This window comes from Coregonus clupeaformis, chromosome 31 (genome assembly GCF_020615455.1).
Source record: "Coregonus clupeaformis isolate EN_2021a chromosome 31, ASM2061545v1, whole genome shotgun sequence".
Taxonomy (NCBI): domain Eukaryota; kingdom Metazoa; phylum Chordata; class Actinopteri; order Salmoniformes; family Salmonidae; genus Coregonus; species Coregonus clupeaformis.
Window position 1 is genome coordinate 40,454,210 of NC_059222.1, and position 18,946 is coordinate 40,473,155.

General features: G+C 44.1%; 1 protein-coding gene across 2 annotated transcripts in view; it reads right to left on the reverse strand.

Moving 5' to 3' along the window:
- Positions 1-18,946, reverse strand: part of LOC121547728 (RNA binding protein fox-1 homolog 3-like) — an 861,621-nt gene that overhangs the window by 242,109 nt on the left and 600,566 nt on the right. The gene's annotated exons all lie outside the window — the stretch shown is intronic.

The following is an 18,946-nucleotide window of genomic DNA, read 5'->3' on the forward strand; positions in this document are numbered from 1 at the left end:
AGAAAAAACATACAGATTCACTTTTCCTCTGAATGCACTAGCATTTTTTCTGGGCCTCAATTTATAAAAGTGCTTTGTAGGAGGACAGTCCTTTTCTACGGTTGTACTGGTGCTTCAATTGTAGGGGGTGGGGGTTAATGTGTCAAATGGGGTCAGAAAACCAGTGAAGTTTGAGATCAAGAACGAAATAGAAAGCGACAGAAAGAAGAAAAGTGAGAAACAGTGGTGGAAAAACTCAAATGATGTCGCTATGATCTCTACCACTCTGAAATACATCACCTGTTCCTACACAGAACCAGTGGTGGAAAAACTCAACTGTCATACTTGAGTAAAAGTCAAGATACCTTAATAGAAAATGACTCAAGTAAAGTCACCCAGTAAAATACTACTGAAGTAAAAGTCTAAAAGTATTTGGTTTGAAATATACTTGTGTATAAAAAGTAAATGTAATTGCTAAAATATACTTAAGTATCAAAAGTAAAAATATAAATAATTTAAAATTCCTTATATTAAGCAAACCAGACGGCATCATTTTCTTGTTTTTTATTTATTTACGGATAGCTAAGGGCACGCTTCAACACCCAGACATCATTTACAAATGAAGCTGTGTGTTTAGTGAGTCCACCAGATCAGAGGCAGTAGGGATGACCAGGGATGTTCTCTTGATAAGTGCATGATTTGGACTATTTTCCTGTCTTGCTAAGCATTCAAAATGTAACGAGTACTTTTGGGTGTCAGGGAAATTGTATGGAGTAAAAAGTACATAATGTTCTTTAGGAATGTAGTGAAGTAAAAGTAAAAGTAGTCAAAAATATCAATAGTAAAGTACAAATACCCCAAAAAACCAACTAAAGTAGTACTTTAAAGTATATTTTACTGAAGTACTTTACAACACTGGTGAGAAAGTTAGAGAGGTATAAAAATATAGAGAATAAAAGAGAGAATGAGAGGAATGGAAAATAAAAAGAGAGGGGCTGATGATGAAGGAAAGAAGGGAGGAAGGGAGGAAGGGAGGAAGGGAGGAAGGAAGGGAGGAAGGGAGGACGGGAGGAAGGAAGGAAGGAAGGAAGGGAGGGAGGGAGGGAGGAAGGAAGGAAGGAAGGAAGGGAGGAAGGGAGGGAGGGAGGGAGGAAGGAAGGAAGGGAGGAAGGGAGGACGGGAGGAAGGAAGGAAGGAAGGAAGGGAGGGAGGAAGGAAGGAAGGAAGGAAGGAAGGAAGGAAGGAAGGAAGGAAGGAAGGAAGGAAGGAAGGAAGGAAGGAAGGGAGGAAGGAAGGAAGGAAGGAAGGTAGGAAGGAAGGAAGGAAGGGAGGAAGGGAGGAAGGGAGAAAGGAAGGGAGGAAGCAAGGAAGGAAGGAAGGAAGGGAGGAAGGAAGGATTGAAGGAATGGAGGAAGGAAGGAAGGAAGGAAGGAAGGAAGGAAGGAAGGAAGGGAGGGAGGGAGGAAGGAAGGAAGGAAGGGAGGAAGGTCAGAAGGAAGGGAGGAAGGGTGAAAGGAAGGAAGGAAGGAAGGGAGGGAGGAAGGGAGAAAGGAAGGGAGGAAGGAAGGAAGGAAGTGTGGAAGGAAGGAAGGAAGGAAGGAAGGAAGGAAGGAAGGAAGGAAGGGAGGGAGGAAGGAAGGAAGTTAGGGAGGGAGGGAGGGAGGGAGGGGGGGAGGAGGAAGGAAGGGCGGAAGGAAGGGCGGAAGGAAGGAATGTAGGAAGGAAGGAAGGAAGGAAGGGAGGAAGGAAGGAAGTGAGGGAGGGAGGGAGGGAGGGAGGAGGAAGGAAGGGCGGAAGGAAGGAATGTAGGAAGGAAGGAAGGGAGGAAGGGAGGGAGGAAGGGAGAAAGGAAGGGAGGAAGGAAGGAAGGAAGGAAGGGAGGAAGGGTGGGAGGAAGGAAGGAAGGAAGGGAGGGAGGAAGGAAGGAAGGAAGGAAGGAAGGAAGGAAGGAAGGAAGGAAGGAAGGAAGGAAGGAAGGAAGGAAGGAAGGAAGGAAGGAAGGAAGGAAGGAAGGAAGGAAGGGAGGGAGGGAGAAAGGTAGGGAGGAAGGAAGGACGGGAGGAAGGGAGGAAGGGAGGAAGGTAACAGATTACAACACCGGTTCTCTGTATCACCTAGCAAGAGGAAATTCATAAATTCCCTGGGCTAGGCCTTGTCTGATTTATCCTCGGTCTAGCAAGTAATTTACCTTTTCTCCCGGGACCTCTGGACGTTACCCTCCCACCCACATATTGCCTCATCGTCTGCTGTCTCTCCATGTTCAGTTTTGTTTTCATATCTCAAATATGTATGTAATCGTTTCAGGAGAGAATATAACTCAATTATCATTCAATGTTGTTTATTCCTTTTTTATTTTATTCTTCACAGATGTAAAACAAACACAGCTGTCGGGTTTAACAAGCTCAAAGAATGGAGAAGGAAGAGCATTGAACAAAACATAAATACCAAATTGTGTATGATTGTAAAGTCTGATCCAATAGTCTCACATCATAGAGTCAGCAGCAGAGTAGTCCAGAACCTCAGGATGAGATGGAAGCAGTAGAAAAGAAAGGACAAAGTATGTCTGTGATATCTCAGAGTGTGAAGGAAGGAGATAATATACACTGAGTGTACAGAACATTAAGAACACCTAATATTGAGCTGCACCCCCCAACTTTTGCCCTCAGAACAGCCTCAATTCGTCGGGGCATGGACTCTACAAGGTGTTGAAAGCATTCCACATGCAGGCCCATGTTGACTCCAATGCTTCCCACAGTTGTGTGGGCCATTCTTGATACACACAGGAAACTGTTGAGAGTGAAAAACCCAGCGGCGTTGCAGTTCTTGACACAAACCGGTGTGCCTGGAAGCTACTACTATTTCCCGTTCAAAGGTACTTAAATATTTTGTATTGCCCATTCAACCTCTGAATGACACACATACACAATCCATGTCTCAATTGTCTCAAGGCTTAAAAATAATTTTTTAACCTGTCTCCTCCCCTTCATCTACACTGATTAAAGTGTATTTAACAAGTGACATCAATAAGGGATCGTAGCTTTCACCTGGATTCACCTGGTCAGTCTATGTCTTACTGTTTTGTATACTCAGTGTATATTTTCCTACAATCCAAGAGGACAAGGGGGACAATAGCTGACACTATCTAAGAGGCGGCAGGTAGCCTACAGGTTATGAGTGTTGTGCCAGTAACTGAAATGTTGCTGGTTTGAATCGCCGACTGGATAAAAAATCTGTCAATGTGCTCATGAGCAAGAGACTTAACCCTAATTGCTCCTGTAAGTCGCTCTGTATATGAGCGTCTGCTAAATTACTATAATTCAGATATTAGGACATTTAGCAGACGCTTTTATCCAAAGAAACTTAGTAAAGTGTGCATACATTTTTTATATGAGTGGTCCCAGGAATCAAACCCACTACCCTGGCTTTGCAAGCACCATGCTATACCAACTGAGCTACAGAGGACCACATACTGTATATAGACACTGTAATGTACTATACTATGTAATTAAGCAATTACATGAGGGGGTGTGGTATAAGGCCAATATACCATGGCTAAGGGCTATACTTAACACGACGCAATGCGGAGTGCCTGGACACAGCCCTTAGCCATGGTATATTGGTCATATACCAATGTAATTAGAGCAGTAAAAATAAATGTTTTGTCACACCCGTCGTATACGGTCTGATATACCACGGCTGTCAGCCATTCAGCATTCAGGGCTCGAACCACTCAGTTTATAACTATAAATATACTGTAATGTATAGTTACTGTACTGTACATTCCTCAGTGAATAATGACTGTGCATTAATGCAAACTATATTATTCACAACAGCATTGTTCACACTCAGAAACACAATAAGCGGACATTCTGCCTGCAACAGAGATCGGTTTGTGTGTTGGGGCGGTGTGTGTGTGTTGGCGCGGTGTGTGTGTTGGGCCGGTGTGTGTGTAGCAACTGGTGCAGTTGTTGAGGAAAGGGGTAACAGCTGGCATTGTGTGTGTGTGTGTGCGCGTATTGGTAGGTTCTGAAGCCATGCAGACCAATGCAGACGTGTCAGCGACCAGTGCTACATCCAACATGACATTCCACCAACTTGCCACCCTGCCACTCACACACACACACAGTCTCCCCTTGGGTAATGCGTTGCCGTGAACCTATTGCTTTTCAGTAGTTTTTTCCACGCACATTCAATTTTCCACGCACATTCAATCCAGAAATTTGATGTTAACATTTCAGGGACCCCAAAACATGTCATAAAATCCTATTTCATATAATAAAGATACCTTTAAACTCACATATCCTAGTTGTTACTGCTAAAGAAAAACATCCTCTTAATTTCGAAGACTGCATATTGACTGTATATTCTAGTCCCACTCTTCTCCGTCTCTCTCTCTCTGTATTTGAGGCTCTGCTGCAGAACAACGACAGCATCTCCTTCTGACGACAAGAGTTAAGGACTTCCCCTACGTGGGATTCTCAAAAACAAACAGGGCTGGCTGTACCGGCTCTTATCTCCATCCAGGACACAGACAGTTGTCATCTCTGGCAAATGATACGAGTCCAGATATGCCCTGTTTGATCCTGCTGCATGCAACGCTTGCACCACCAGAATTACAGCTTATACATGTCCCCGATGCAGGATCGTGTGTATGTGGGCGTGGGGGTGGGGGTGTTTGTGTGTGTGTTGGCGTGTGTGTGTTTGCGTGTGTGTGTGTGTGTGTATGTGTGCGTGTGTGTGTTTGCGTGTGTGTGTGTGTTTGCGTGTGTGTGTGTGTGTGTGTTTGCATGTGTGTGTGTGTCTGTGTGTGCGTGTGTGTTTGTGTTTACGTGTGTGTGTACGTGTGTGTTTGTGTTTGCGTGTGTGTGCGTTTGTGTTTGTGTATGTGTGTGCGTGTGTGCGTGCGTGCGTGCGTGAGTGAGTGTGTGCGTGTGTGAGTGTGTGTGAGTGTGTGTGTGTGTGTGTGTGTGTGTGCGTGTGTGTGTGTTTGTATGTGTGTATGCGTGTGTGAGCATCCAGGTCGTTCAAGATTGACCTCGAAATTGGACATCTATCCATGTCCTGAGGACGTTGGGAAATGCCTTCAAAACCGTCCACTAGGGGCAACAGTGAGCGCTATTACCATCAAGTAGACTTGAGGTTTGCTAAGGCGTTGTGGACGGGTGTAAACCATGAATCTGGATCAGAAGGTTGTGTGTTTGATCCCAGTCGAGAACACAGTTACTTATTTTTTATTTTAACCCTATCCCAAACCTTAACCCTTACCTTAACCATTTGGACTGAGTGACTAAACTTAACCCTTAACTTCTAAATGTGACGTTTGGAGAATGTCGATGAACGTCTAATTCTGCAGTGAGACTGTGAGAGTTTGTTATAATATAATAATAATAATATGCCATTTAGCAGACGCTTTTATCCAAAGCGACTTAAAGTCGTGCGTGCACAATTTTTTTTGTGTATGGCTGGTCCCGGGGATCTAACCCACTACCTTGGCGTTACAAGCGCCGTGCTCTACCAGCTGAGCTACAGAGGACCACGCTATTGTTGGTGTGTGAGATGTGCGGACAGGCTTACGTTCGCGCATTCTCTGTGTGTGTGTGTGTGCGTGCGTGCGCCGACGTGCATTTGTGTGTGTGTGAGAACACGAGCATACCAATGCCCGTGTGTGTGTGTGTGTGTGTGTGTGTGTGTGTGTGTGTGTGTGTCTGTGCGTGTGTGTTCCAGCAGCAGAGAGAGATGCAGAGAGCCCGGTCCCAGGAGTGTAAACCCAGTAATCTACAAATGGCTGTGTGCTATTAAACCTCTAATTCAGCTGGATTAAAGGCTCTGGTGAACACGATCCCCATGCCCAGGTTTTTAGGAGTTCGCTCAAGGTGCCACTTTAAATATTAATGGAGGGATGGATGGAGGGAGAAAAGAGAGGGAGAAGGAGAGGGGAAATTAGAGGAGAGTCATTTCACTTTGAGGAAAAAAATAAAAAGGGGTTTAATAGTAAACCCAGGGTCTTCAGAGTAAGGGAAGGTGTAGCAAAGAAGAGACATTCACAGACATACAGTCCACAAGCACACAAACTGCTGTACGACCTTACACAATCTCTCTCTCCGTTTCAGTCTCAAACACACACACACACACACCTTCTCACTGTACAAGCTCTGTCTCCCACTCCAACACACACTCTGAAAAGGTCTTACAGCGACATAACATACAGTTGAAGTTGGAAGTTTACATACACTTAGGTTGGAGTCATAAAAACTCTTTTTTTCAACCACTCCACAAATGTCTTGTTACAAACTATAGTTTTGGCAAGTCAGTTAGGACATCTACTTTGTGCATGACACAGGTAATTTTCCAACAATTGGTTACAGACAGATTATTTCACATATAATTCACTATATCACAATTCCAGTGGTTCAGAAGTTTACATACACTAAATTGACTGTGCCTTTAAACAGCGTGGAACATTTAAAAAAATGATGTCATGGCTTTAGAAGCTTCTGATAGGCTAATTGACATCATTTGAGTAAACTGGAGGTGTACCTGTGGATGTATTTCAAGGCCTACCTTCAAACTCAGTGCTTCTTTGCTTGACATCATGGGAAAATCAAAAGAAATCAGCCAAGACCTCAGAAAAAAAAATGGTAGTCCTCCACAAGTCTGGTTCATCCTTGGGAGCAATTTCCAAATGCCTGAACGTACCACGTTCATCTCTACAAACAATAGTATGCAAGTACAAACACCATGGGACCACGCAGCCGTTCTGTCTCCTAGAGATGAACGTACCTTGGTGCGAAAAGTGCAAATCAATCCCAGAACAACAGCAAAGGACATTGTGAAGATGCTGGAGGAAACAGGTACAAAACTATCTATATCCACAATAAAACGAGTCCTATATACATTTACGTCATTTAGCAGACGCTCTTATCCAGAGCGACTTACAGTTAGTGAATACATATTTTATACTGGCCCCCCGTGGGAATCGAACCCACAACCCTGGCGTTGCAAACGCCATGCTCTATCAACTGAGCTACATCCCTGCCGGCCATTCCCTCCCCTACCCTGGGCCAATTGTGCGCCGCCCATGAGTCTCCCGGTCACGGCCAGCTGCGACAGAGCCTGGATTCGAACCAGGATCTAGTGGCACAGTTAGCGCTGCGATGCAGTGCCTTAGACCACTGCGCCACTCGGGAGACTAACCTGAAAGGCCGCTCAGCAAGGAAGAAGCCACTGCTCCAAAACCGCCATAAAAAAGCCAGACTACGGTCTGCAACTGCACATGGGGACAAAGATCGTACTTTTTGGAGAAATGTCCTCTGGTCTGATGAAACAAAAATAGAACTGTTTGGCCATAATGACCATCGTTATGTTTGGAGGAAAAAGCGGTTGGCTTGCAAGCCGAAGAACGCCATCCCAACTGTGAAGCACGGGGGTGGCAGCATCATGCTGTGGGGGTGCTTTGCTGCAGGAGGAACTGGGGCACTTCACAAAATAGTTGGCATCATGAGGAAGGAAAGTTATGTGGATATATTGAAGCAACATCTCAAGACATCAGTCAGGAAGTTAAAGCTTGGTGGCAAATGGGTCTTCCAAATGGACAATGACACCAAGCATACTTCCAAAGTTGTGGCAAAATGGCTTAAGGACAACAAAGTCAAGGTATTGGAGTGGCCATCACAAAGCCCTGACCTCAATCCTATAGAAAATGTGTGGGCAGAACTGAAAAAGCGTGTACGAGCAAGGAGGCCCACAAACCTGACTCAGGTACTCCAGCTCTGTCAAGAGTAATGGGCCAAAATTCACCCAATTTATTGTGGGAAGCTTGTGGAAGGTTACCCAAAACATTTGACCCAAGTTAAACAATTTAAAGGCAATGCTACCAAATACTAATTCAGTGTATGTAAACTTCTGACCCACTGGGAATGTGATGAAAAAAATAAAAGCTGAAATAAATCATTCTCTCTACTATTATTCTGACATTTCACATTCTTAAAATAAAGTGGTGATCCTAACTGACCTAAGACAGGGAATTTCTACTAGGATTAAATGTCAGGAATTGTGAAAAAAATAGTTTAAAGGTATTTACTAAGGTGTATGTAAACTTCCGACTTCAACTGTACATACACACACACACACACATCGAAGGAGTCAGGTTTAACAGTAATCCACAGATACATATGTAATTCCAAGCCTGCATAGCTGGCCTTCAGCCAAAATAGACAATACATGATTTATGAAGACATAGAAACTGCTGAACATACTGTTACATATTGTGTGTGTGTGTGTGTGTGTGTGTGTGTGTGCGTATGTGCATGCGTGTGTGCTTGTGTGTGCGTGTGCGTGTGTGTGTTTCACTGTGCTGTTGAAAGTTCTCTATGTACAGTATTTGTTGCTGATATTGCAGTTCAGCACGTTACAAAACAGGTCACATAATGCTTTCAATAATTAGCTAATATTTCTAGTACGTAATAGAGATTGTGTAATGAGATCAGAAAGTTGAAACTCATCTTCTTTATTGTAGATGTTTCACAGAAAGCCATCAGTCTATCCTAATTATTGTACAGTAACAGAACGTTACGGTGCCAAGTATCAATGAGAAAATATGATTGCTATTACTTACTGTACTGTAGCCTGCTAACCAATTACAGTGTGTGATATTAATTCTAGTATAATTACATATGCAGTGAAACATTAAGTTATCACAAGACAGTACATTCCTGGGCCAAATGAAATGGATGTGAAACAAGGTTGTAGTTGGGTCTTAATTGTGACTAAACTACATTATTGAATTAATGTAGGGCGGCAGGTAGCTTAGTGGTTAAGAGCGTTGTGCCAGTAACCGAAAGTTCGCTGGTTCTAATCCCTGAGCTGACTAGGTGAAACATCTGTCGATGTGCCCTTGAGCAAGGCACTTAACCCTAATTGCTCCTGTAAGTTGCTCTGGATAAGAGCGTCTGCTAAATGACGTAAAAATAAAATAAAAAATGTTGAATTAATGTTAGCAGCGGAGTCGAACCAGTGGGAAGTATGTTGATAATGACCTCTTATTAACCAGGTTTACTAAGATACTGTAATTGGCTTTAATAAGTACGCAAACAATAATGATATCAAACTGTGGCGTCACAAGGTACTTGTCTGTTTTTGTGTACTTAATGAAATTATATTCTAATGACCTTTTGTAGTTAGGCAGGTGATATGATTAGCTATTTCTACTGTTGAAATAATGCATAGATCGGCTTAATAAATATGCAAACAATAATGAGATCAACCGTAAAGTGGCTTAGTGTGGCATTATCTGTCCTAAGGCACTGTTCTGACATTTTGGGATTTAACTTTATAAACTGATGTTATAACTATGTTTGACAGTTTAGCTATATATTGTTGACAGTTTTATATAATTATATTCTTAACGGATAAAGTAAGATATTGAAAGTGCACAATCTGACTATTGTCACTGAAAGGGACCCCAAAAAAATGAAAATATACAACAGAAGTAATCTTTCTTTATGAAATAACTTTATTGACTTTATGTAAATGTTTTAAACGTCTGCATTTCTTCTTGAAACTCCAACTCTGCTCCTCTGCTCAAAACATTGCATAAAAGTGTCCAGTAAAGGTGAGCCAACAAAGTTAGGCCAGCATAGCAACCATCGCTCTCTCTCTGGATGTCCTCAAGGAGACAGAATCAAGCCACACTGTGGCTGTCAAATTAAGCTGTCACACACGTCAAATCAACCGGTCCAGAAAGTGAGAGCAGAGAACATCATCTCTAGATCCCACTGACAGAACAATCAATATATCTACAGACATTTCTGAAGGAATATTAGGTTAGAATATTAGGTTAGAATATTAGGTTAGAATATTAGGTTAGAATATTAGGTTAGAATATTAGGTTAGAATATTAGGTTTGAATATTAGGTTTGAATATTAGGTTAGAATATTAGGTTAGTATATTAGGTTTGAATATTAGGTTTGAATATTAGGTTTGAATATTAGGTTTGAATATAATAATATATAGGTTCCACAAGGGTTTTATTGTTAATATTAGGTTTGTGTTAAATCTTTTGGCTCTGATCTGCTACTGAAATATACTGTATCTTAAATTTAAGTCAGAGAGTTCTCTGTAATTCAAGACCCAAGACGAGTTTGCACCCACTACTGTAGTTTCATAAATAACAGGTGATACATTTTTATGAAGTAAGGGGTAAAACACATCGGTGGAAACACAAACATGGTTTTAGTCAAAATGTGTTTTAAATTATATGTTTCTCTGTTCGGAGCTAAAACACAAAATAATTTTGCCTTCATTCTAAAACCACCTGAATCTGAAAAACAAATAACAATTTGATTATATTTCAATAGCTATAACATAAACAACCTATGATGCCCTACAAGTTATATCCATACCATTACAGCTCCTCATTGAGCTGTTTTGTCAGATAACTAAATCACATATGAATTTGCCTAAATGTATAGAAACATATACACTACCAGTCAAAAGTTTGGACACACCTACTCATTCAAGGGTTTTTCTTTATTTTTACTAATTATCTGCCTATTGGTGTCACCTGTGTCTATCTGATTCACTTGTGTATTTATGCCCTCACTTCCCTGTGTTCCTTTGCTCAGTTTTCTCTGCTAGTTCCTTGATGTCAAGCAGTACGTATCAGTGTTGGATCACGTGACGGAGTTACATGTACTCGAGAAGTGTTCCCCCTGTGTCATTTTGTTTTAGTTAGTATTTAGTTAGAGTTAGTATTTCGTATTGTTTGCTGTCAGCCTGTTTTTTGGAGACTTATTTGCTCCTCATTTGTTTTCGTGAATAGTCCGTTGTTTTGTATCCTGGTTTTTGGACCACCAGTAAAGATCCTTGTTTCCCCATCCTTGCCTACTGCCTACTGTCTATCCTGCACCACACCTGGGTCACACCTCACACCAACCCTTACACATATTATGGCAAGAACAGCTCCAATAAGCAAAGAGAAACAACTGTCCATCATTACTTTAAGACACGAAGGTCAGTCAATACGGAACTTTTCAAGAACTTCAACTGCAGTCGCAAAAACTATCAAGCGCTATGATGAAACTGGCTCTCATGAGGACCGCCACAGGAATAGAAGACCCAGAGTTACCTCTGCTGCAGAAGATAAGTTCAGAGCTACCAGCCTCAGAAATTGCAGCCCAAATGCTTCACAGAGTTCAAGTAAACAGACACATCTCAACATCAACTGTTCAGAGGAGACTGTGTGAATCAGGCCTGGTCGAATTGCTGCAAAGAAACCACTACTAAAGGACACCAATAAGAAGAAGAGACCTGCTTGGGCCAAGAAACACAAACAATGGACATTAGACCGGTGGAAATATGTCCTTTGATCTGGAGTCCAAATTGGAGATTTGTGGTTCCAACCACTGTGTCTTTGTGAGATGCGGTGTGGGTTAACGGATGATCTCCGTATGTGTATTTCCCACCGTAAAGCATTGAGGAGGAGGTGTTATGTTGTGGGAGTGCTTTACTGGTGACACTGTCTGTGATTTATTTAGAATTTAAGGCACACTTCATGAGCATGGCTACCACAGCATTCTGCAGCGATATGCCATCCCATCTGGTTTGGGCTTAGTGGGACTATCATTTATTTTTCAACAGGACAATGACCCAACACACCGCCATGCTGTGTAAGGGCTATTTTACCAAGAAGCAGACTGATGGAGTGCTGCATCAGATGACCCGGCCTCCACAATCCCCCGACCTCAACCCAATTGAGATGGTTTGGGATGATTTGGACCGCAGAGTGAAGGAAAAGCAGCCAACAAGTGCTCACCATATGTAGGAACTCCTTCAAGACTGTTGGAAAAGCATTCCAGGTGAACCTGGTTGAGAGAATGGCAAGAGTGTGCAAAGCTGTCATCAAGGCAAAGGGTGGCTATTTGGAGAATCTCAAATATAAAATATATTTTGATTTGTTTAACACTTTTTTGGTTACTACATGATTCCATATGTGTTATTTCATAGTTGTGATATCTTCACTATTCTTCTACAATGTAGAAAATAGTAAAAATAAAGAAAAACCCTTGAATGAGTAGGTGTGTCCAAACTTTTGACTGGTAATGTATGTCTACCTGTTGATTACGTGGTTGTGCGACAGCATCGGATCAATTTATGCACAGCTGATTGACACATTTAATTGGGGCCTCAAGGACGACACCATTTTTTTCTCCAAATGTTTGACACACAAGCATTGCGAACAGACACAAGGTCCCCAGAAACATGTACACGTGCAAACATACACACACGCACACCGCTGTAGCACCAGATAACATGACACAGTTGACATAATTCCTCCACCATCCCTCCAGCATGCCCATACCTGTCCATTGTATACACACTATTTCTTTACCAAGGTATGTTTGCCTGTTTCACTCTAAACAACCTAATTCAGTATGTCTCAGAGTTGAGTACAGCTCAGGACATAGTATCACTGGCAGACAGCAGCTATATATGGGAAAATCATGTGGTTTCAGCTGAGAGGCCTGTGTAAGACTAGGATAAAAGGCCTATAACCCAGTTCCTACACACAGGTCTCACTGGGATCAACTAAACCCTGACTCCGAAACCCAGTCACCGCATGGAGCTGCCAATTTAAGCCAGTTGCACATGGGGCCCATTCAAAACAGATGAAGGTGAGATGCAAGGTTTATATTTACATGATATATAGTATTTAAGGTGCAGGAATAGCAGAAATAAGTAGTGTATTAACAAAATAATCTGGATAAAAACTGGTTTCCCAACAGGAAGGAACATCGGCCAAACAATACAATCTGGCGTCTGACCTTGAATCTTTGTGGAAGCTCATTGGTGGAGCTGAATGCATTACAGGTATGGAGTTGAGGAAGTAGGTATGAGTGCATGTGATAATCTCACCTTCTCTCCTTGCCTCCTTCTCAAAACCCATTCGATGAGAAATCCAGAGGTCCCGCCCCTCTGACCTTTTCCTCCAATGGGTTTTGAGAAGGAGGTGAGGAGAGAGGAGAGAGGACACCAGGAGTATGCCATTGAGAGTCATTCTTTGGAGACAATCCTTGGTATACTCAACAAGATGTCATAGTTTCACTTCGAAACTTGACGTGTTATGGATGAATGTCTATTTTTTACACATTAATTACATATGGTTAAAGTGTTGATTCTGCATGGTTACAGGGTTAAAACGGAAACAACTCAAAGTGTAAAGTTTAGGTATTAATTCAGAGTGGTTAAGGTTAGGACTTCGCCTCCGAGCATCATAAGGTCTTGCCAGTGCTGGGCAAAAGTATTTCCGTTTTTTGGGGTGAGCATCGAGGAAGGCATATATCGACGTTCTCAAGAGCTTTTCAAACATCCGAAATTGAAGTCTATTTCTAGTAATCACCCTGGGTCCTATGGTATACTCATTAGACTTGTATTAAATACACACACACACACACACACACACACAAACACTCAAACACACACATACACATTGCCTGATGTCAAGCTCAAGCTGTGGGATTGGGGAACAAAGGCGTTGGGGTTGAAAGCAGCAGCTGACTTCAAACAGTACTGAACCTCCCTGGATGACCTGGTACACAAGGAGAGAGAGAGAGGGAGGGAGGGAGGGAAAGGAGGGAGGGAGGGAAAGGGGAAAAAGAAGGGGGAGAGAGGGGAATAAAGTAGGGGAAGGGGGATGCAGGACAAGGGAAAACAGCAGTAAAGTAAAGAGAGTGAAAGTAAAAAAGAGAGAACAACAGAAGAGAGGAAACATTTGAAAACAAGAGAGGAGAGAGAGAGAGAAGAGGAAGATTGTGAAAACAAGAGAGGAGAGAGAAGAGGATGAATGTGAAAACAGGCCTGAGTAAAACGCACAGGTAATTTATAAGAGAACTGCTGCAGAGCTGGAAAAGTGTGTGTGTGTGTGTGAGAGAGAGCTGGGTCTCACTGGAGTAGCAGTCTCTCTCTCTCTCTCTCTCTCTCTCTCTCTCTCTCTCTCTCTCTCTCTCTCTCTCTCTCTCTCTCTCTCTCTCTCTCTCTCTCTCTCTCTCTCTCTCTCTCTCTCTCTCTCTCTCTCTCTCTCTCTCTCTCTCCCACTCTCTCTCTCTCTCTCTCTCTCTCTCTCTCTCATTCTCTCTCTCTCTCTCTCTCTCTCTCTCTCTCTCTCTCTCTCTCTCTCTCTCTCTCTCTCTCTCTGCCACAGTCTCTAGCCCTGACCTATAAATCCCTTCAAATCGCTCAATAACCTATAATGTTAATGTCACTTCCACCCCTTCATTCCTACTCCTGCTATTCCACCTCTCTTCCAGTGCTCCATTCATCCTCCTGCTATTCCACCTCTCTTCCACCCCTCCATTCCTCCTTCCTCGCTCCTGATCCCACTTGACTCTCTTCTGTGTCCTCCAGGCCCTCTGCCCTCCTATCCCACAATCCAACAGGAGTACCGGCTGGCTGGCAGCCGCTACACCCTGATCCTGCCCCAAATGGCACACTATTCCGTATGTAGTGCACGAGGGCCCATAGGGAATAGGGTGCCATTTGGGATGCAGTCCCTGATCTGGGGTTAGTCAGAGCCGCTGAGAGGAAAGATAACACATTGTCGCCGAGGCGAAAAGACACTGTGGGGATGGTGACCTTTCCTCCGGTGGTACGTATGTAAACAGAGCTAATGATGGGTGATGGGACCTCACACCCTCTAATGCACTCTCTATCTCTCTCCCTCTCGCTCTCTTTTACTCTCTCTCTTTTTTCTCTCTCTTCTTTCTATCACTCTTTCTCCTCTCACCCTCTCTGTGTCCTCTTCTTTCTTATCCATCCCCGTTCCCTCCGCGCCCCTCATCGTGCGCTGTGTTCCTAGTTCTTACAAGCGCGGCGCTGTGTAATCTCTGTGTCGATAAGAAGATTAAAGAGGGGAGCAGAAGATGAGAGAGGATTCATGGGATTCTCTCTTTGCAGTAGAAAAGGATATCAGCAGGAGGGGTGAATGAGAGGAGGGAGACCGGGAGACCAGGAGACGCAGCGGCAATGGCGGTGCACTCCAAAAAAATAATTTCTGGGCTGATTGGAGGACCCAACTGCTGGGTTGCAGGCATTGGGTCACTTAGTTGGGTTGTTTTCTTTAAAAAGAGCGAGGGTTATTGATACTGGGTTATTGAGATATGACCCAGCGGTCAGATCAGAAGGCTGGAGGCATGGCTTAGTAGGTGTGTGGCTTTCAGATAGTTCTTTTTGGCCACCCGTCAGAGTAAATGTGATTCTGGTTCATCTGCTCTGTTGTATTGTTATCATGTATGTAAAGGTTGAACACTGACGCTTTTCTAGCTTATAAATTACAAGTGTATGTATTCATCAAGAGCCTATGCATATCCCAATGTTGGGATAGTTACCACTTCGTTACAATATGTAAATATTAATTGTATTAATTTAATATTAAAATATGTGATGTGCAAAAACATTCAAGGAACACTTTAATTTGCAGTGTACAAACTTAACATGATAAACAGAAATTACATTTACTCTCACGGGTGGCCAAAAGTGACTATCTGATAGCCACACCCCTTATAGGCCACACCTCCTGAAAATAACCTATGACTTGCATTAAAAAGATCCAGCTGCTGGGTCAACCCAGAACGAAAGTGAATAAAAACTCAGCTGATGCTTAAATGAACCCAACCAATATGTTGGGTTATTCACACAACCAACTGTCCAAAGAAGCTAGCATTGTGCTCCTACCAAATAACACAAATTGGGTAGTTTATAACCCAGCATGTTTTAGTGTGATGGTAATGGCCATCGACGTACAGGCCTACAGGGATTAGTCTATAACCACAGAGACCACAGAGAGACACACACTCTCCCTAAGGGGTTCACAGGGATACAAGAAAACACACACACGCACACACACACACATAGGCACGTAAGCACAGTGACACACATACACACACACACATTGGAGCACCCAGGGGAGCTAATGAATGAACAGATCAAAGAGTACAGAAACAATGCAGGTTCTAATGAACCCATTGGATAACACATACCGGCCCCAATCTCATAGATAGATCATTCCCTCAAGACTGCTGAGAATAATTTAAGTAATTTAATTGGTGATTGGTAGGGGACGGGGTGATAGGATCCCTGACTGATATGGCACAGGGCGGGTAAAAACAGAGATGACAGTATGTAGTTGAAAGACATGTAATCCATCGAGTATCAGTGGTGTCAAATCCAAAACCAAATGTAATCCTCAGCTGATTCCCCTGCTACTGTACCTCTGCTATTCAAGCCACTGTGGTAGATAGATACAGTAGAGTAGATGGGAAAAGCTCCTCTGTCTACTAAAGTAGACAGAGAAAGTGAAATGAGGACAAACGAGGAGGTCAACTGTTTGCAACACAGAACTATTCTCCACGTCTCTCTCTCTAAATGATTTATTAGCTTACAGACACACTGAAGAGGGAAGGAGGAGGCAGCCACATTCCTCCTCTCCTCTCCTCTCCTCTCCTCTCCTCTCCTCTCCTCTCCTCTCCTCTCCTCTCCTCTCCTCTCCTCTCCTCTCCTCTCCTCTCCTCTCCTCTCCTCTCCTCTCCTCTCCTCTCCTCTCCTCTCCTCTCCTCTCCTCTCCTCTCCTCTCCTCTCCTCTCCTCTCCTCTCCTCTCTCCATCTCTTCTCCTTTCATCTCCTTTCCTCTCCTCTATCACCTTTTACCTCATCCCATGCTTCCGCAAACACTCTGTGGGACTCCTCTTTGATCCCGCTTCATGGTGCTACCTCTCTTCCTCCCTCTCTTCCTCCCTCTCTTCCTCTCTTCCTCCCTCTCTTCCTCTCTCTCTTCCTCCCTCTCTTGTCTTCCACCCTTCCTATGTGTGAATCACTCTATGATTATATGGACTGTACTGCCTTTCAGTTCACATACTCAGCATTTGTTTGCATGTTTGTTATGCGTGTTTCTGTCAAAGAGTAGGGCTTGTGATGTTTGGCCCTTGTATCTAGAATTTAGCTGTGCTGATCTGGAGTTTATGTGGCTCCTGGTACAGACTTGTAATGTCCAAATGGCACCCTACTCCCTATAAAGTGCACTACCTTTGACCAAGGCCCATAGGCTCTGGTCAAAAATAGTGCACTATGTAGGGAATATGGTGCCATTTGAGATGCAACCACAGTCTAGCGGTGGGTGCTGGTGAGGTAGAGTGATGAAGGGGAATGATTCATGTAACTTACTGTACTGTGCTGCAAGGCAGCAGCCCTGTATCAAAGAGCCCTGCTAGCTAGCTCCACATCTACACTCACAGACAGGCAGACAGACAGACAGACGGGAGGGGGGTCAGGCAAGCACTCCACTCAGACCATCATTAAATCCTTCAAGACACATACACCACTAGGCACTATTCATCTAGAGGAGGACGGAGAAGGGGGTGTAGACATATACATACGGACTCTCTCTGGAGCTTGTTACACCGACTCTCTCTACATCTCCCTCCCTCCCTCTCCCACCTCTCCTCTCCCTCCCTACGTCTCCATCTCTCTCCCACCTCTCCTCTCCCTTTCTCCCTTTCCTCACCTCTCCTCTCCCTCTCTACATCTCCCTCCCTCCCTTTCCCAACCTCTCCCTCTCCTCTTTCCCCACCTCTCCTCTCCCTCTCTCCTCTCCCTCTCCTCTTTCCCCACCTCTCCTCTCCCTCTCTCCTCTCCCTCTCCTCTTTCCCCCACCTCTCCTCTCCCTCTCTCCTCTCCCTCTCTCCTCTCCCTCTCCTATTTCCCCACCTCTCCTCTCCCTCTCTCCTCTCCCTCTCCTCTTTCCTCACCTCTCCTCTCCCTCTCTCCTCTCCCTCTCCTCTTTCCCCACCTCTCCTCTCCCTCTCTCCTCTCCCTCTCTCCTCTCCCTCTCCTCTTTCCCCACCTCTCCTCTCCCTCTCTCCTCTCCCTCTCTCTTCTCCCTCTCCCCTTTCCCCACCTCTCCTCTCCCTCTCTCCTCTCCCTCTCCTCTTTCCCCACCTCTCCTCTCCCTCTCTCATCTCCCTCCCTCCCTTTCCCAACCTCTCCCTCTCCTCTCCCTCTCTCCTCTCCCTCTCCCCTTTCCCCACCTCTCCTCTCCCTCTCTCCTCTCCCTCTCCTCTTTCCTCACCTCTCCTCTCCCTCTCTCCTCTCCCTCTCCTCTTTCCCCACCTCTCCTCTCCCTCTCTCCTCTCCCTCTCCTCTTTCCCCTCCTCTCCCTCTCCTCTCCCTCTCCCTCTCCCCTTTCCCCACCTCTCCTCTCCCTCTCTCCTCTCCCTCTCCTCTCCCTCTCTCCTCTCCCTCTCCTCTTTCCCCACCTCTCCTCTCCCTCTCTCCTCGTTCCCATGACAGAAACACAGGTTTACGCCAGGAAGCTGCATTACACATGATGGAGAGAACAACATCATGTAGAGAAAGAGAAAAAGAGAGAGAGAAAAAGAGAGAGAGAGCGAGAGAGAAAGAAAGAAAAAGAGAGAGAAAGAAAGAGAGAGAGAGTAGTCCACAAATGCAGCAAGTTTGCATCCAGTGTGTGATACAGTTAAAGCTATTGTCAGTGTGTGTGTGTGTGTGTGTGTGTGTGTGTGTGTGTGTGTGTGTGTGTGTGTGTGTGTGTGTGTGTGTGTGTGTGTGTGTGTGTGTGTGTGTGTGGGAGGGGGGTTGTGTGTGTGTGTGTGTGTGGGTTTATGTGTGTGTTGTGGTGGAAATTATAATCAAGTGAGAAAGACTTTGTCATTTCTTCAAACAATCATCTTTATTTAATATCGATTAATTCTTGCAATAATGAGGCTGGTCGACCCCACACTCTGAAGTGTGATGCCGAGAGCTCTGACATACAAAAAATACAAAGATATTTTATAGCCCGATACCCCTTCCTATTCTACATAACAAACAGCAGATGTGTGGAATGGGTCACAAGGTGAGACTTGATATATGAGAAAGGAGTGAAGACTGTTCTTATTGTATTTGGCCCGTAAGACATGG